Below are 16,568 nucleotides of genomic sequence, written 5' to 3' on the forward strand. Positions count from 1 at the left end.
ATTTGTTGAATAAGGTAAAATAGTTTTAGTTTTAAATTTATTTTTATTTATATTATTATAACAAAAATTTAAGGACTATTTTGTAAGACGTATGAAGTTATTATATAAATTAATAAGATCGGGAGATGGTCCCGTAGAATTCAATACGTTTTTTAATTCTTGTTCTAATCTTCATAAACATACTCAATCACAAAATTTTCCACTTGATTCTGAAAATTAACATGCTATCAAAGCAGGATGATCTTTCTTCTTTTCTTCTAATTCTTCGCCTACGTCTTCTTCTTGTTTTCAGATACTATAATGGATTCGGAAGAAGAAGTTAGTGAACAGCTACAACCAGGCAAAGATCAAGATCCGAAAAGAAAAGCTATTAGGGAAGACAAAAGAAGATAAGAAGAAATGCGATAAGAAGAAGAAACGTGATTCAAAAAGAAAGAAGAAGAAAATAAATTAAGCCAAGAAATCTGAAGAATAATTTCTTTATGTGGGAAATAACGATCAACCAGGTATGACTATTGTGACTGCTCTCTTTACAGGGAAAAACTATCTTAGTTGGATCAGAAGTGTTTAAATTGCGCTTACTGCTAAGTCCAAATAATGGTATTGATGGCTTAATTTCTTGTCTGAATAACGATCGATACAAATGGAGCAAGCAGATTCACTTGTTCGTTCTTGGATTTTAAACTCATTACGTGCAGACATTGAGGAGAATTTTTTTTATACTGAAACCACCATGGAGTTATGAGAGAAACTTAAAAGACAATCTCAAGTCAAGAATGAATAAAATTTATTCCAATTACATAAAACATAAACTCACTAAAGCAAGATGATTCTCTTATTGAAAAATATTTTTCTACTATGATTAGATAGCGGGATGAGTATCTTTGTATTAATCCACTTCCAAGTTTCGACTGTAAAATTAGGGCTAACAAATGTTGCCAAGTTTCTGATCAAATTGAGGAGGAGAATACAGAAAAAAAATCTCTCGGTTTCTTACTGTATTAAATGAATCAAATGAAAACATTCGGAATCAGATTATTGTTTCTAATCTTGCACCTGATATTTTTTTTAAAAAAATTAGAGAGTACTAGGTTCCGCTTCTCTTTTTAAGTGCGATGTTAAGCACATAGCCCGCAAACACACTTAACCATTTAACTAAGTGCATAACTTGTCGCTTGATGGACTCGAATTCAGGACCTCAAGTAGGAAAGGGATATCCACCTCTTATTGCCATTAGACTAGAAGATGAATCGCACCTGATATATTAATCGAGCTTATTCAGCATTTTTATCCGTTAAAAGACAAAGGTTGATTAATGATGTTAATCATGAATCAAATGAACATTCGACAATGTCTTTTGTAAAAATAAGACATCAAATAATTCAAGGCAAAGTAAAAGAAATGCATTCAAGAACTCTCTACAATGTACTCACTGTGGAATGAAGGGACACTTACAAAATGGTTGTTTCGAATTGTTGGATTCCCTGATTGGTGAAAAGGAAACAAATGAGACTAGAAAAGAAAGAAGTTCTGAACATGACAGCAACACCCTTAGATCTTGAAGAGAAAAGAAAAATCAAGAGCAATGAGATCAAGAAACATTGGTTGCGAAAACTATGGAAACATTGACTAATTTGATGAAGTCATTTCAAACTAGTGATATTGGATCTTTAAAAGTTAGAACTTTTCCAACAAATATAGTGCATATTTGTCTTTAATGGTTAAATAATTTATTTGGTTACTCATATAATAATAGCTGTAAAGTTCACCACTTATATATATATATATATATTATTTTTAATCTAATATTTTTTTAATTAACTCTTCAAGTTCAAGATAGTTCGGATATGATGTATAACCAAAATGTAACAGCAATTATGTGTCCCACCTTATAAAATGGTGTCATTTTTTTACTTATATTAAAATAAATGCTGGTTTTATTTTATTCTAGGTTGAGGATGAGATAAACAAAAATATGTTCTAACGCTAGCTAGCGGTGTCAGGTTGTTGTTCTTTTTAGTTGACTGTCAGATTATTTCTAGTATATTGATGCTATTGGCGTTTGTGTATTTTCTTGGAAGAAATTTTTCGTTTATGTGTTCATCTTCTCAGCATGGCATGACCTCCCTGCTTCCCTTGTTTTCAGCTCGATCGATTGGCCGGATCTGATTTTGCTTCATTCTCATACAGCTAGCATGACTCCAAAAATTAACTCAATTTCAAAATTAATAGTTGAATCAATGTAAGTTTATTATTTCTGCAATGACATGTATATCTGTATGGACTTCTAACTCTCTTTTCTAGTTAGGGCATTGAATGTAGATAACAAATCTTCTACATGCCATAGACACTAGTAGCGTGTAGAAAATCTAACGTTAAAATATTTATTTTTTCTCTTGGTCCTAGGTGAGAATCCTCGGTCGGATTTCTTGATCCTAGCTCAAGAATATCGGTCCTAGTTCAAGAACACCGATCTTAGGTCTCGGTCCGAATTTATTTTTATCGGTCATTGATCTTGGATAGGACAGAAGATTCTCGGTCCTAACTCTCGGTCCTCGGCTAACGGGTCTCGGTCCTCAAGAACACCAGGAACACAGTTTTAAAAATTAATTTTTTTTATATCTAATTCTTTGATACAAGAGTTTGGGTAGCTTCAGTATATGGATCGACCTGGATGATGATCAATTTGTTCAAAACAGTTTATGATCAAAATTTGAATTTTTATTTTAAAGTTGTTTTGAAGTGAAAGTAGTTAAGAAATAGCTTCCCTCACATATACTTAATTTGTATCAAAACAATAACACTAGCGGTTCGTTTTAACCAATTCAAAAACATTAAAATTTTCATTAATTTGAAAATTTTAATTTTGATAAAAAAAAATGATCAGGATGGATCAAACATGATCTAAATAGCTTCCTAACAGCATTACAATCATGTTGGGAAGCTTTCTGGGCTGTGATTTGATCGAATTAACCCAATAATAACAAGCCCGTTTTTTTATTTTTAAAATTCAAATTTGGGTTTTTGTTTATTAGATTGATTCATCGATTTCATCATATCCAGTTAGTTTCTAAGTGATTCTAAGATCAATATTTAATCATCAAATCACATTGAATATGAATTCAAGGATGATTGGAATCTTACCAAGGATTGGAGAACACTCATTGATCCTTATGAAAGCTTTTTGGATGCACAGATCCGAGCTTTCAAGTTTTAAATAGAAATTTTGAAAAATCCAAAAACTTCATACTTTAATGGCAGATTTTGAATTTCTTCAATTTAAGAGATATGTATTGGTTGGTTAGCTTCGGAATCACTTGAGGGAGTATTTATACTTAGGTCGGTTCATGAAGTTTAGTGGCTTGAATCAGCCAAAATACATTTATTGTATTTTGGTTGTTCTTCACTCAACTCTTTGGAGTAGGCCGTGACGAGGCCTACAGGCATAGGGGGAATGATCACGATCTTAGTGTGATCATTTTGACTTTTCAACGGGTCAAAATCATCAACAAATGGTTGGGTTCCAAAAACCCAAGATCGATTTGTGTTCTTCATGCTTATCTGCTCGGTGATCGCGATGAAGACAAAGAACATGACCAAAACGACATTGTTTGGATGCACGTCTGGCATTCCGTTGGTGTTTCGTCAACGTTTTGTCAAGCGCTCGTATTTTCGGCTAACGGGGTTGACGTCCCTTTAGTTTATCCGGTACTCCTTAGCGCGCGATTCCTTCTGCTACAGCGGGCTACGCGGAGCGCTCTGGTGTGTTGGATGGGATTCAGCGTCCATCCATTGGACGCGGTTTTTACAGCAACCAATTTTTAATTTCAGCCACATTAGATTGTGATTATATTTTTATTTTAAAACCTTAAGAGTTTGTTTAAAATTAATTTTTATTTCACCCTTTTGGTTTTAAATTTAATATTTTTAAATACATAAAATATTAAAATATATATGGCAATTATTTTATCAATTTATTTTATTTTTTGTTATATTTTTAGAATAAAATAAATAATTCTTTTTGGTGAATTGGATACAAAATTCACTTTTAATTATTTATTTTTGTCCTTTAATTTTTTTTCTTTTTTTTTTAGATATTATGGGTATAATATTTTTCACAAATAATTTTTTTTTATTTTGACCTTAAATCTTTAATTAATTTGATTAATTAACATATTCATTAATCATAATTAATTATTTTAAATAGATTTTTGGCCATTAGTTAATTATTTTGATATTACTTATTTAAAAATAATTCAAAATAATTATTTTAATATTATAAATTGAGATATAGATTTTTAGTGCTTACAGACATATATAAATAATTTTAAAAAATATGTTAGAATAAAATTGTTATATATTGTCTTAATTTGTTTTTTATAATAATAAATTATTATTAAGATAGATAAATGGACCAATATTAAAAATAATTAAAATTAATATAATAATTAAATAGAAAATTATGCGCTAATTAAAATATTATTTTGTACAATGTCTTGATTTATTTTTATAATAATAATTTATTATGATATATAAATGGATAAATATTAAACTATTAAAAACTATAATATATATATATATAATATGTAGGAATAAAAAATTATTCTTTCAAGTGTTTTAATTTATTTTTTTTATAACAATAAATAAGTCTTAAATACATTTTTCTAATAAATTTAAAACATAATATATTTAGTTAAATATATTTTTAATTTTTATTAATTTGTTTTACAGTTAAAACTATTTTTTTATTTTATTTATTTTAATATTTTTAATTAATAATATATTATATATATATTGATATCGTTCTTTTTTATAATTTTTCATCAATATTATTTCAAGCATATCTTATCTTATTTTTTTTTTATAATAATAAATAAATAAGAAAGATTACATCAATCACTTTAAAATTTAACATAGTTAAATATACTTTTAAATTTCTTTATTTAAAAAATATGTATACATATAAATAATTAATAATTTTAATACTTAAAAAATAAAAAAAAATACATTATTAAAATCTCTTGAACCCATATATATCATATAAATTATCTTTCAATGACATGCATTATTAACCCTAATCATTCTTCGTTCCCACCATACTTAAGCATTTGATTATATCTTTTAGCACAATCTTAGGCTTTTGACTCACCCTCTGTGGAAGAAGTTGTCGTCTTTAATGATGCATTCTTAAACATTTGATTACACATTTTGGCATGATCTTAGGTCTTGAATCACCCTTCCTGGACAAACTCATATATGTTTGATTTACTCAAGTCGACATTCGATTACACATTTCAACATGATCTTGGACCCTATATCACCCTCGGTGGACGAACTGTTAGATAAAATCAGACCGGTTCAAATAAACCTAACTTAAATAAATCTTCCATGCAGGAACAAGGAACCGGACCAGACAAACAAAAGAACCGGCTAAGAAAACTAGTCGGTCAAGCTACTAAACCGACCAAGAATACTTGGAACATGACCGCACAAAGAAAGGATAGGCCAAAGCTTAAAACCGGAATCATCAAACAGTCGATCAGCCACAAGACAGAGGAATAACCGAAAGAAGTCCGGTTACATCACTCGTACCGGAAGCCATCCGGTTAAGTCAAATGACCGACCAGTACAAGAAGACAATTTGGGTATCTGTTGAGAATGATACCAAAGGAACAGACTGAACACTTCCATATTCATACAAGTCTGAGGAAAGTCTGCAGGCTGCAGAAAACAGTCCTACAGGATCTTTCCACTTCAGGATAAGTCAGAAAGGAGATCTTCCAAGTACAGACAACTGTCTAACAGACAGTGCCTACATTGAGTAAAAGACAAACCTAGTAGGTTTGTCTTACACACCGGAAGAACAGACTGCCAGGTCTGAGGTTGACCGCCAGGTCTGAAAAGATGACCGCAGGCTCTGAATCACTGAATCACTGAACCTCTGCATCCCTGCTCAGCCAATCAAATTCAAGGTAGTGAAATATGACCGTTGGCATATTTCACCTATAAAAGGGGCAGTTGAAGAAGAGTAAACACAAGTGACACAGACATACAGTGAGACAAGTGAGAAATTCTAAGAGCATTTATTCTACAAGTGATAAGACTGTGTTGTTCTAGAAAGCCTAAGTGCTAAATTAAAAGTGTGTGTTTTACAATTTCGGTGTAAATTTAAGAGTGTTATCGAGCAGGAAATAAGTCTCGATCGGATTGTACTTGTATTCCTTAGTGAATATCTTTCTCGCGGTTTCGAGAGGAAGGGGTGACGTAGGAGTTTTATCTCCGAACATCCATAAAATCTGTCTTGTCATTTACCTTCTGCCGGTTCCATTATCTAATCGATCCGTACCACTATAACCTACTTAACTTTATCTAAGCCGAATCACCAGGTTACCGAAACCGACCCACCACTCTCTTTAACCTTCATCATCCGAAACCGGTTCTGCCTATTATACAAGTGTGCTGCTTCAACCTGAAAGCAAACCTCTTCCGCGCTTGAATCTAGTTCAAGGGTTTGTGACAGGTTGTGTAGTATTGAAACCCTGGTGTTAATCTATAACCGGATTAACCACCACCCTTCGAGTGAGAACCGCTAACCGGTCCAACCCCGGTCCTCCAGCGGCTACCTAGATCCTAACAATTGGTATCAGAGCAGTTAGTTTCAATACTCAAGCAAGCATGTTTCAGGATAGGCCTCCAATGCTAGAAGGTGATGACTTTGCCAACTGGAAGGCACGCATGCACCTGCACTTAATCAGTTTGGATGATGAGATGGAGTACATTCTGGCCGAAGGACCGATAATCATTGATAAGGACAGAAAAGAATGGACAGCTGAAGATAGGAGGAGAAACAACCTGGACAACCATGCAAGAAACCGGATCTCCAACAGTGTGGATAGAAACACATATTGCAAGATCAGAGATTGTAAAACCGCAAAGGAGACATGGGACACGGTTATCCAGATCTTTGAGGGAAATGAAAGAACAAAGGAGAACAAAATAATGGTGACTACACAAAAGTTTGAAAGCATCAAAATGAAACCGGGAGAAACAATGAAGGAGTACAGTGACCGGTTCACTGGCGTGTTAGATGAGCTAGCAACACTTGGAAAGAGGTATGATAACAAGGAGGTCATCATGAAAGCTTTAAGATCTCTTCCAAGTGCGTGGGACATAAAGACAATGGTAATGAGGGAATCAAACTGCCTAAACAAGATGAAGCTGCATGATGTATTCGAAGATCTTAAGGCATATGAGTTTGAAATGAGATCTAGAACTGAAGAAGAGGTTTCGGCTTCAACCTCAACCAGAGCATTGATCACACCCATAGAACCGGTTGCTCCTGCTCCAACACCGATCAGAACCGCCGAACAGTTCACCGAGGATGCCATGGCTATGCTCGCACAGAAGTTTGGGAGGTTCATGAAAAGAAGCCAACCGACAAACAACTACTATGGCGATAAATCCAATATAAGGTGCTATAACTGCAACTGTTTGGGACATTTTAAGTGGGAATGCAGGAAACCAAGGAGGGATACCCGGAAACCGGATAATCAAGATAACCGAACTAATTATCAACAAACCGGTGAAGAAAGTGGAGGACGTGGTCATGGATCTCACTAAATCCGATACCGTTGAAGAGGTACTAAACCGAACCTACCTCTTAAAACCGCGAGCACAACTACGGAAGCTAATCATACGCATCCGGAAGATTACGGCGAAGTTCGAAGAGGTGGGATCGGAGGACACCTTAACACCGCTGGTGTTGGAAAGGCTTGAAAAATCCAAAGGAGACCTTATTCAAGAAATTGACCGGCTGGAGACAATGTACGGTCAAAGGGAAATATCGGTTTATACAGCTCCCCGGATCGATACGAGTCCAGCTCACTGTCCGACACCTCCAAGGGAGAATCCGGCAACAGAGGATTCCGATGAAAGGACGGACCCTCCTCTCACCGGGCAATCTCCACTCAAACAACCGGAAATCTCTGAACCGGAAGTCTCCGAACCGGCTGTCACAAAAGAATGGGTTGAGAGTCGCTTTCAAGAGTTTGAAAACTCCGAGGTTTTTCCTTTGAAGGAGAAATTCCAAAGAACCGTTTGCTCGGAACTCAAGTTCGCCAACACCACAAGGCAACTTTTGGAGAGAACAGAAGACCGGTTCTCAGAAATCAATGAAGATCAACGGGAAGAAGCGGTTCTGCGCAACAAACACCTTAGGCGAACCGTAATTTTGGAGGATACGACCTCCGAGATAAAAGAGAACTTTGCCCGGCTTGAAAGAGAGACCGATGAACGACTGACAAAAGTTACTAAGGATCTGGTCGGTACAACACTTGATAGGGTCTCCGATCTTGAAAAGAAGAATGCCGGTCTCGAGGACGAACTCAAGGCGCTTCCCGCACAAGTTAACGAACTGCTCCAAGCCAAGATGAATGCGGATGCCGCGGCTGTAGAGGCTGATGCCCGAGCGGCTAAGAAGGTCCAGGATGCGCTGGACGATGAAGCAAGAAAAGAAAAGGAGGCACCACGTCCATCGCAACTTACCGAGGAGGAAGAGGCCGAGCGAATTTGAAGGGCAGAAGCTAAGTTCCCGGGACTTGCAAAGAAGGCAGCCGCTCAAGCTGCGAAGGATGCTACGCGGTTAGAAAGGGAAAGTCAGAGGCTAGAAGGCTATGCAACCGCTAACAAAAAGAAGAAGGAAACCTCTACCTCTTCGATACCGGCAAAACGGAAAAGAGAACCTTCGAAGAAAACTCAAGTGGCCGACCTGCTGAATGTGGTAACTGAAACGGTTATCGAGAGTATATCGGATCAGGCTACTAACATCGAAGAAGAAGCTGAAGTGCACCTACATCGGCGGCCCACAAAACAACGAGTCTCCGAACCGGCTAGTCAACCGCAACTAGCGAAGAAAAAGCGGAACAAGAATCTGATAGCTTGCTATGACTTCTCGGACTCGGAATAGGGGCTCTCCTTCTCTTAACTATGCCTATCTTAATGTTCATATATATTATTGTCTATTTTCGGTTATCTATATATATAAAGTTATTTTTGGACACCGGCTATCTTTTGCATTTCTACATTGTTTTGATAATTTTAAATAAAATAATCAAAAAGGGAGAAATTGATAAGATAAAAGATAAGACTTTTTCAAAACTTTTCTCAAAATTTTTATCTAAACTTTTCCAAACTTTTCGAAAAATTCTCCCAAGTCATTTTCAAAAATCCGGTCAAAGAAAGAACCGGCCTACGTTTGCAAACTTACATTCTTTTGATAATTTTAAATAAAATAATCAAAAAGGGAGAAATTGTTAGATAAAATTAGACCGGTTCAAATAAACCTAACTTAAATAAATCTTCCATGCAGGAACAAGGAACCGGACCGGACAAACAAAAGAACCGGCTAAGAAAACTAGCCGGTCAAGCTACTAAACCGACCAAGAATACTTGGAACATGACCGCACAAAGAAAGGATCGGCCAAAGCTTAAAACCGGAATCATCAAACAGCCGATCAGCCACAAGACAGAGGAATAACCGGAAGAAGTTCGGTTACATCACTCGTACCGGAAGCCATCCGGTTAAGTCAAATGACCGACCAGTACAAGAAGACAATTCGGGTATCTGTTGAGAATGATACCAAAGGAAAAGACTGAACACTTCCATATTCATACAAGTCTGAGGAAAGTCTGCAGGCTGCAGAAAACAGTCCTACAGGATCTTTCCACTTCAGGATAAGTCAGAAAGGAGATCTTCCAAGTACAGACAACTGTCTAACAGACAGTGCCTACATTGAGTAAAAGACAAACCTAGCAGGTTTGTCTTACACACCGGAAGAACAGACTGCCAGGTCTGAGGTTGACCGCCAGGTCTGAAAAGATGACCGCAGGCTCTGAATCACTGAATCACTGAACCTCTGCATCCCTGCTCAGCCAATCAAATTCAAGGTAGTGAAATATGACTGTTGGCATATTTCACCTATAAAAGGGGCTGTTGATGAAGAGTAAACACAAGTGACACAGACATACAGTGAGACAAGTGAGAAATTCTAAGAGCATTTATTCTACAAGTGATAAGACTGTGTTGTTCTAGAAAGCCTAAGTGCTAAATTAAAAGTGTGTGTTTTACAATTTCGGTGTAAATTGTAAGAGTATTATCGAGCAGGAAATAAGTCTCGATTGGATTGTACTTGTATTCCTTAGTGAATATCCTTCTCACGGTTTCGAGAGGAAGGGGTGACGTAGGAGTTTTATCTCCGAACATCCATAAAATCTGTCTTGTCATTTACCTTGTACCGGTTCTATTATCTAACCGATCCGTACCACTATAACCTACTTAACTTTATCTAAGCCGAATCACCAGGTTACCGAAACCGACCCACCACTCTCTTTAACCTTCATCATCCGAAACCGGTTCTGCCTATTATACAAGTGTGCTGCTTCAACCTGAAAGCAAACCTCTTCCGCGCTTGAATCTAGTTCAAGGGTTTGTGACAGGTTGTGTAGTATTGAAACCCCAGTGTTAATCTCTAACCGGATTAACCACCACCCTTCGAGTGAGAACTGCTAACCGGTCCAACCCCGGTCCTCCAGCGGCTACCTAGATCCTAACACGAACCTTTATGTATTTTCACCAATGTTACTTTACTCAAGTCGATATTCCCTCCATGGATGAACTCTTAAGTTTTTATCACCAATGTTTGTGTTACTCAAGTCGACATTTCCTTCGTAGATGAACCCTTAGGTTTTCTCACCAATATTTGCGATACTCAAGCCAACATTCTCGCTTCCGCTTCATCTACAAATTTTAGGCCTTAAATCACCTTCCGTAGACAAACTCTTAGGTTTTCTCACCAATTTTTCAATAAAATGAAACATCACTAAAACACATATAGTGAATTCAAATTTGCACTTATATATACTATCATTACACTATCACTTCAAACGCATATACTTAATTCAAATGTTCCCTTGCATACACCACAATCACAATATCTCTTCAAACATATATAATTCATTAAAATTTGTACCCACATATACAACCACCACACTATCTCCTCAAACATATATAATTCATTCAAATTTCACCCATATATACCATCATCACACTATTCTCTCAAATACATATAATTCATTCAACCCACATATATCACAATCAAACTATCCTTTCAAACACATATAATTCATTCAAATTTGCACTCACATATACCACCATCACACTATCCCCTCAAATACATATAATGTATTCAAATTTTTACCCCACATATACCAATATCATACTATCCCCTCAAACACATATCATTTATTTAAATTTGCACTCACATATACCAACATCACACTATCCTCTCAAATACTTCACTCAAATTTTCAATTGCAATGATTTGAACTCTAGTCTCAAGTGTGGAAGGTGATCACTTTAACCATTAGACTACTTGTGATTGATGATTTTTATTTATAATTGTATGTATGCATATATATATTTTATAACCTAATAAATATTAAAATTTTGAACTTTTTATAAAATTCAAAAATAACATTTTACTCTTTATTAATATGTTAGGATCGGTGTCGACAATAGAGACGGGGGTCTGACTATTATTAACAGCTTTTAAACTTCGATTTGATTTTTACTTTGTTAGAAGATAAAATTTGTTTTTATTCTTCACAAACTCTTGAACAAGTTCAAGTGCGAAATAGTTTGTTGGATTTGAAGCATCGGATAGATGAATACAAATGGAAGAAAGTAAAGAACATAGGGATTTTTATGGATGTTCGGAGATAAAACTCATACATCACCCCTTCTTCCTCAACGAGAAGGATATTCACTAAAAGACTTTGATTGGTATAGAATACACTACACAAACCTAGTTAAAAATCACAGGACTTAACAACTGTCTGCTTCTAAACTTCTAGCTAACTCTCTGTTGAACATAACAACCTCCGTGTAACTTACAATACTCAAGTTTCACATAGAAAAAACAATGAATGAATTATAGAATAATCACACAGACATACGGTGGGTAATTCGTGCTTAAGCTTAAGGGAGATTGGATAATCAGAAAGAGAGAGCTTAAGCAACTTGTGAGAGACTGGTATGTGAAGTTGTTCGTCCGTTGTTCTTAGTAGCAATTTCTACTTGAAGTAGGACAATGGTCAAACATTTTACTTGTAAACATGTCATGTGTCCGTTGGACGGCCGCCAATACAACAGGATTGTATAACAGGGATATTAATGTTAGGATCGTGGCCGTTCTGAACAGGTAGTGCGCTGAATGTTCTTAGAGATCGTGTTGTACTGGAACGTGCAACACATCGTGAGCAATTTGAATATTGGCGTACGTGGAAGTTGCTCATTTATTGTGATCAACTAGCTTGTTAGACTGCTGATAACGAGAACTGCAGATGAGCTGAGTGAGTACGTAGTAAGATGCTCCTTTAGACGTTTGATAAGGTCGGACGACGTCTATCTACGCTTCTTCTTTAGACCGCGTCTAAAGGAGTTAGATGAAATTTACTCGCGCACTCTTTAGACCACATTTAAAGGAGTTAGACGACGTCAACTCGCGCACTCCTTAGACCACGTCTAAGGGAGTTAGACGATATCTTCTTGCGCACTCCTTAGACCACGTCTAAGGGAGTTAGACGACGTCTACTTGCGCACTCTTTAGACCATGTCTAAAGGAGTTAGACGACGTCTTCTCACGCACTCCTTAGACCACGTCTAAAGAAGTTAGACGATGTCTACTCGCGCATTACTTAGACCACGTCTGAAGTAATTAGACAACGTCCACTCGTGCACTCCTTAAACCACGTCTAAAGGAGTTAGACGACATTTACTCGTGCACTCCTTAGACCACGTCTAAAGGAGTTAGAAGACGTCTACTCGCGCACTCATGACTTGAGACGTCTATTTACCAAGAAGTCTGTTTGCGTTTCTTTGAGATGTTCCTACAAAGAGACAGTTTCACATATTAGTCTTATTCGTTTGTAGTATTAAATTAAGCTCTTCAACTTTGCATGTGCATAACTAAGTTTTATTTTGATTAACCCGCACATCATCAAAATAATGTCAACCCATCATCAAAATATTGTTGTTTTAAATAAACTTATTTCTTAAGTCCATTTTAATCAATTTGACTAGACTCAATAATTTCCCCCTTTTTGATGATGTTAAAACATAGTTAGAAGATCGGGTACAAAAGTTCAATCCTATATATATAAGAAAAGTTTCCCATTAACAAACAAAAAGTTAGGTCTTTCCCAAAATGTCCTATCCTTCTCTTCCCTTGATGATAGTCCTTTTTTTTATCTTCCCCCTTGATAGCACGTCGATTCTTTACCCTCTTTTTGACATCATCGGGAAGATCAATCTATTTCAGTAGCTTTCCCACTAGGCTTAGTAGCAAATATTACCCGTAGAGACCTATGAATCCTCTAACTTTTTCTAATTTCTCTTGCTCTACCTACTTTGAAGAATTAGTTAAAGACCCTTTGACCGTCCATAACTTTGGTGGTGTTAATGCGGACCCCACGTCCAACATTAATCTGGAGATGTTCGAACAACATGCTGAGCTGAGTGGAATAACCAAATATCTTCCTTGGAGAAGAGATCAACTTCACCAGGTTGTTAAAAATGATTTTTGACTAGTTGATGGTTATTCCCTTGGTTATAGCCACCATTATTTCAATACGTTCTTTGAAATATATATTATTGGCTACTTTTTGCTAGGAGAGATTTAGAAACGATGTCATTGAGAAGAGAAAACTCAGTTTTTAAGGACGTCTTTTTCCCGTGAGATTCAACAGGAAAGGAGGTATCTGAGAAGACTCTCTTCATCTCAGACATGATATCATCTAGAGAGGTGGTAAACTATGTCAACCCCTCCGATGGAAGCTCAAAAATTGAGCAAAAACTTCTTATGAAAAGGAGATTTCCGCTCCATTTATCGTTGCTTAGATAACGATGTCGACTATCTTTGTAAATGCAAAGAACTCATGAACCTCCAGTTCGTGAATGATGAAAGATCCCCCGAGAAACTTCCTCAGGCTGGAAGCCTCAAGGGTTTAGAACATTGTAACCATTTTCGGAAGCGTCAAAGATAGGACGGACTCAAAGTTTACTTGCAAAATGTTGAAAACAATGAAGGTCATTTCTACATTTTAGATTTTAAGTAGATGAAGAAGAACACTTAGGATTTTAAACATCTAAGAATCTTAAGAGTTTTCTAGAGAGAGAGAACACGTATTCAAAATCACAAAGAGGAGAATGAATTTCTTTGGATGTATTAGTTACGCTTTATAGAGTATAACTAACACACAGTCATAAAAGTCATCATTAATGTAAGACATCATTTTTCATGAAAGTGTTTTCCCAAGAAACACATAATTAAAAGACGTCATTTCAAAATATCATAAAATCCATCATTGATAGAAAAGCGTGAAGTAATTAACCGTCATTAATATTAATCATATTTTTAACATTGAGAGACACGTGTCTTCAAGTTATTCAAAATTAGAAATATGACTGGTCAATTTCTGGGTGGGAAAAGTACATAGACAACTCATAAAACGTTGAACAACTGTCCCACTCGTCCGAAGATGAGTCGTCTAAAGACACACATAGTTAGACGTCGTCTATGTTATCTGCATGCCTTACGTCTAAGTTGGGTAGATGTATGTTCGGAAGGCATCTGATCACGCACGTCTACAGACACTTAGCATAAGTCTTGAAGTCATCTAATCACGTACGTCTACAGATGCTTAGCATAAGTCTAGACGTCGTCTGATCACGCATGTCTATAGACACTTAGCATAAGTCTGGACATCGTCTGATCATGCACGTCTACAGACGCTTATCATAAGTCTGGACGTCGTCTGATCACGCACGTCTACCGACGCTTAGCATAAGTTTGGACGTTGTCTGATCACGCACGTCTACAGACGCTTAGCATAAGTCTAAAGTTCGTCTAATCACGCATGTCTAGAGACGCTTAGCATAAGTCTAGACGACGTCTGATCGCGCACGTCTACAGACGCTTTAGACGTCTTCCTCACATTTACACGTCTAACAACGCTTATATGCACGTTTCTTAAACACAACTCGTCTAAATACATAGTTTCTTTAGACAATTGATCTAATCTGTCCAATTGAGACATTCGTCTATACACGTCTGTCGAACCACTTAATCAACAAATTTCCAACTCAATTTGTGCATGATTAATTAAATAAAAATTAATTTAGATCTACAAGACCAAAAATATTTCTAAAGTAAGAAAACATAGTCTCGGGGAGTGGCTTTGTGAACACATCTGCCACTTACTGATCCGTTGGGACATATTCTAGACGAATATGCTTTTGAGTGACATGCTCCCTGAAGAAATAGTGTCGAATGTAGATATACTTCGTCCGAGAGTGCAACACCAGGTTGTATGTAATTGTTATGGCACTAGTGTTGTCGCTAAAAATAGGTGACTCGTCCACCTCAATACCATAATCCCTCCGTTGTTGTTGAACCCATAAGAGTTGAGAATAGCAACTGCCTGCAACAAAGTACTCAACCTCTGTTGTAGACGTGGCGACAAACGTGTACTTCTTGTTGAACCAAGAAATTAGACGATCGCCAAGGAACTAGTAAGTCCCACTAGTGCTCTCTTGATCAATCTTGCAACCTACATAGTCTATATCAGAATAGCTAATTAAATTCAAACTGGAATCCTTCGGATACCATAGTCCCACATTTTGAGTGCACTTTAAATACTTCAAAATACGCTTAGCAACAACATAATGAGACTATTTAAGGTTAGCTTGAAATCTTCTGCAGATGCCAACGGCAAACATGATGTCTAGCCGGTTAGCAATTAGGTAGAGAAGAGAATCAATAATCCCTTTATAAGCAGTTATGTCGACACTCTGGCCATATTCATCCTTGTCGAGCTTGTTATAAGAGTTCATTGGAGTAGTTGTAGCTAAGCAACTTTCCATTCCAAATTTCTTTAGCATCTCCCTGGTGTACTTGGCCTGGTTGATGAATATGTCATCTTTAAGTTGACGAACTTGAAGACCAAAAATGAAATTCAATTCTCCCATCATACTCATCTCTAATTTTTTCTATATCAACTTAGAGATTTCTCACATAATTTGGGATTAGTTTACCTAAATATAATATCATCAACATATACTTGAACAAGCAAACTGTGAGAATCTTTAACAAATCTAAAAAGAGTTTTGTCTACTGTGCCAATTATAAAATCATGATCAAATAAAAACTTTGTTAAAGTATCACACCAAGCTCTAAGAGCTTGTTTAAGACCATATAAATCTTTGTCAAATTTAAAAAATATGATTTGGTAAGGAGTGATCTTGAAATCCAGGCGGTTGTTCAACATACATCCTCATTTAAAATTCCATTTAAAAATATACTTTTCACATACATTTGATAAACTTTAAAATTCTTAAAAGATGCATAATCTAGGAAGATTTTTATTGCTTTAAATCTAGCAATAGGGGCGAATGACTCCTTAAAGTCAATTCCCTCCTCATGTCTATAACTTTGAGCTATCAATCGAGTTTT

Source organism: Impatiens glandulifera, chromosome 1 (genome assembly GCF_907164915.1).
Source record: "Impatiens glandulifera chromosome 1, dImpGla2.1, whole genome shotgun sequence".
Classification (NCBI taxonomy): Eukaryota; Viridiplantae; Streptophyta; class Magnoliopsida; order Ericales; family Balsaminaceae; genus Impatiens; species Impatiens glandulifera.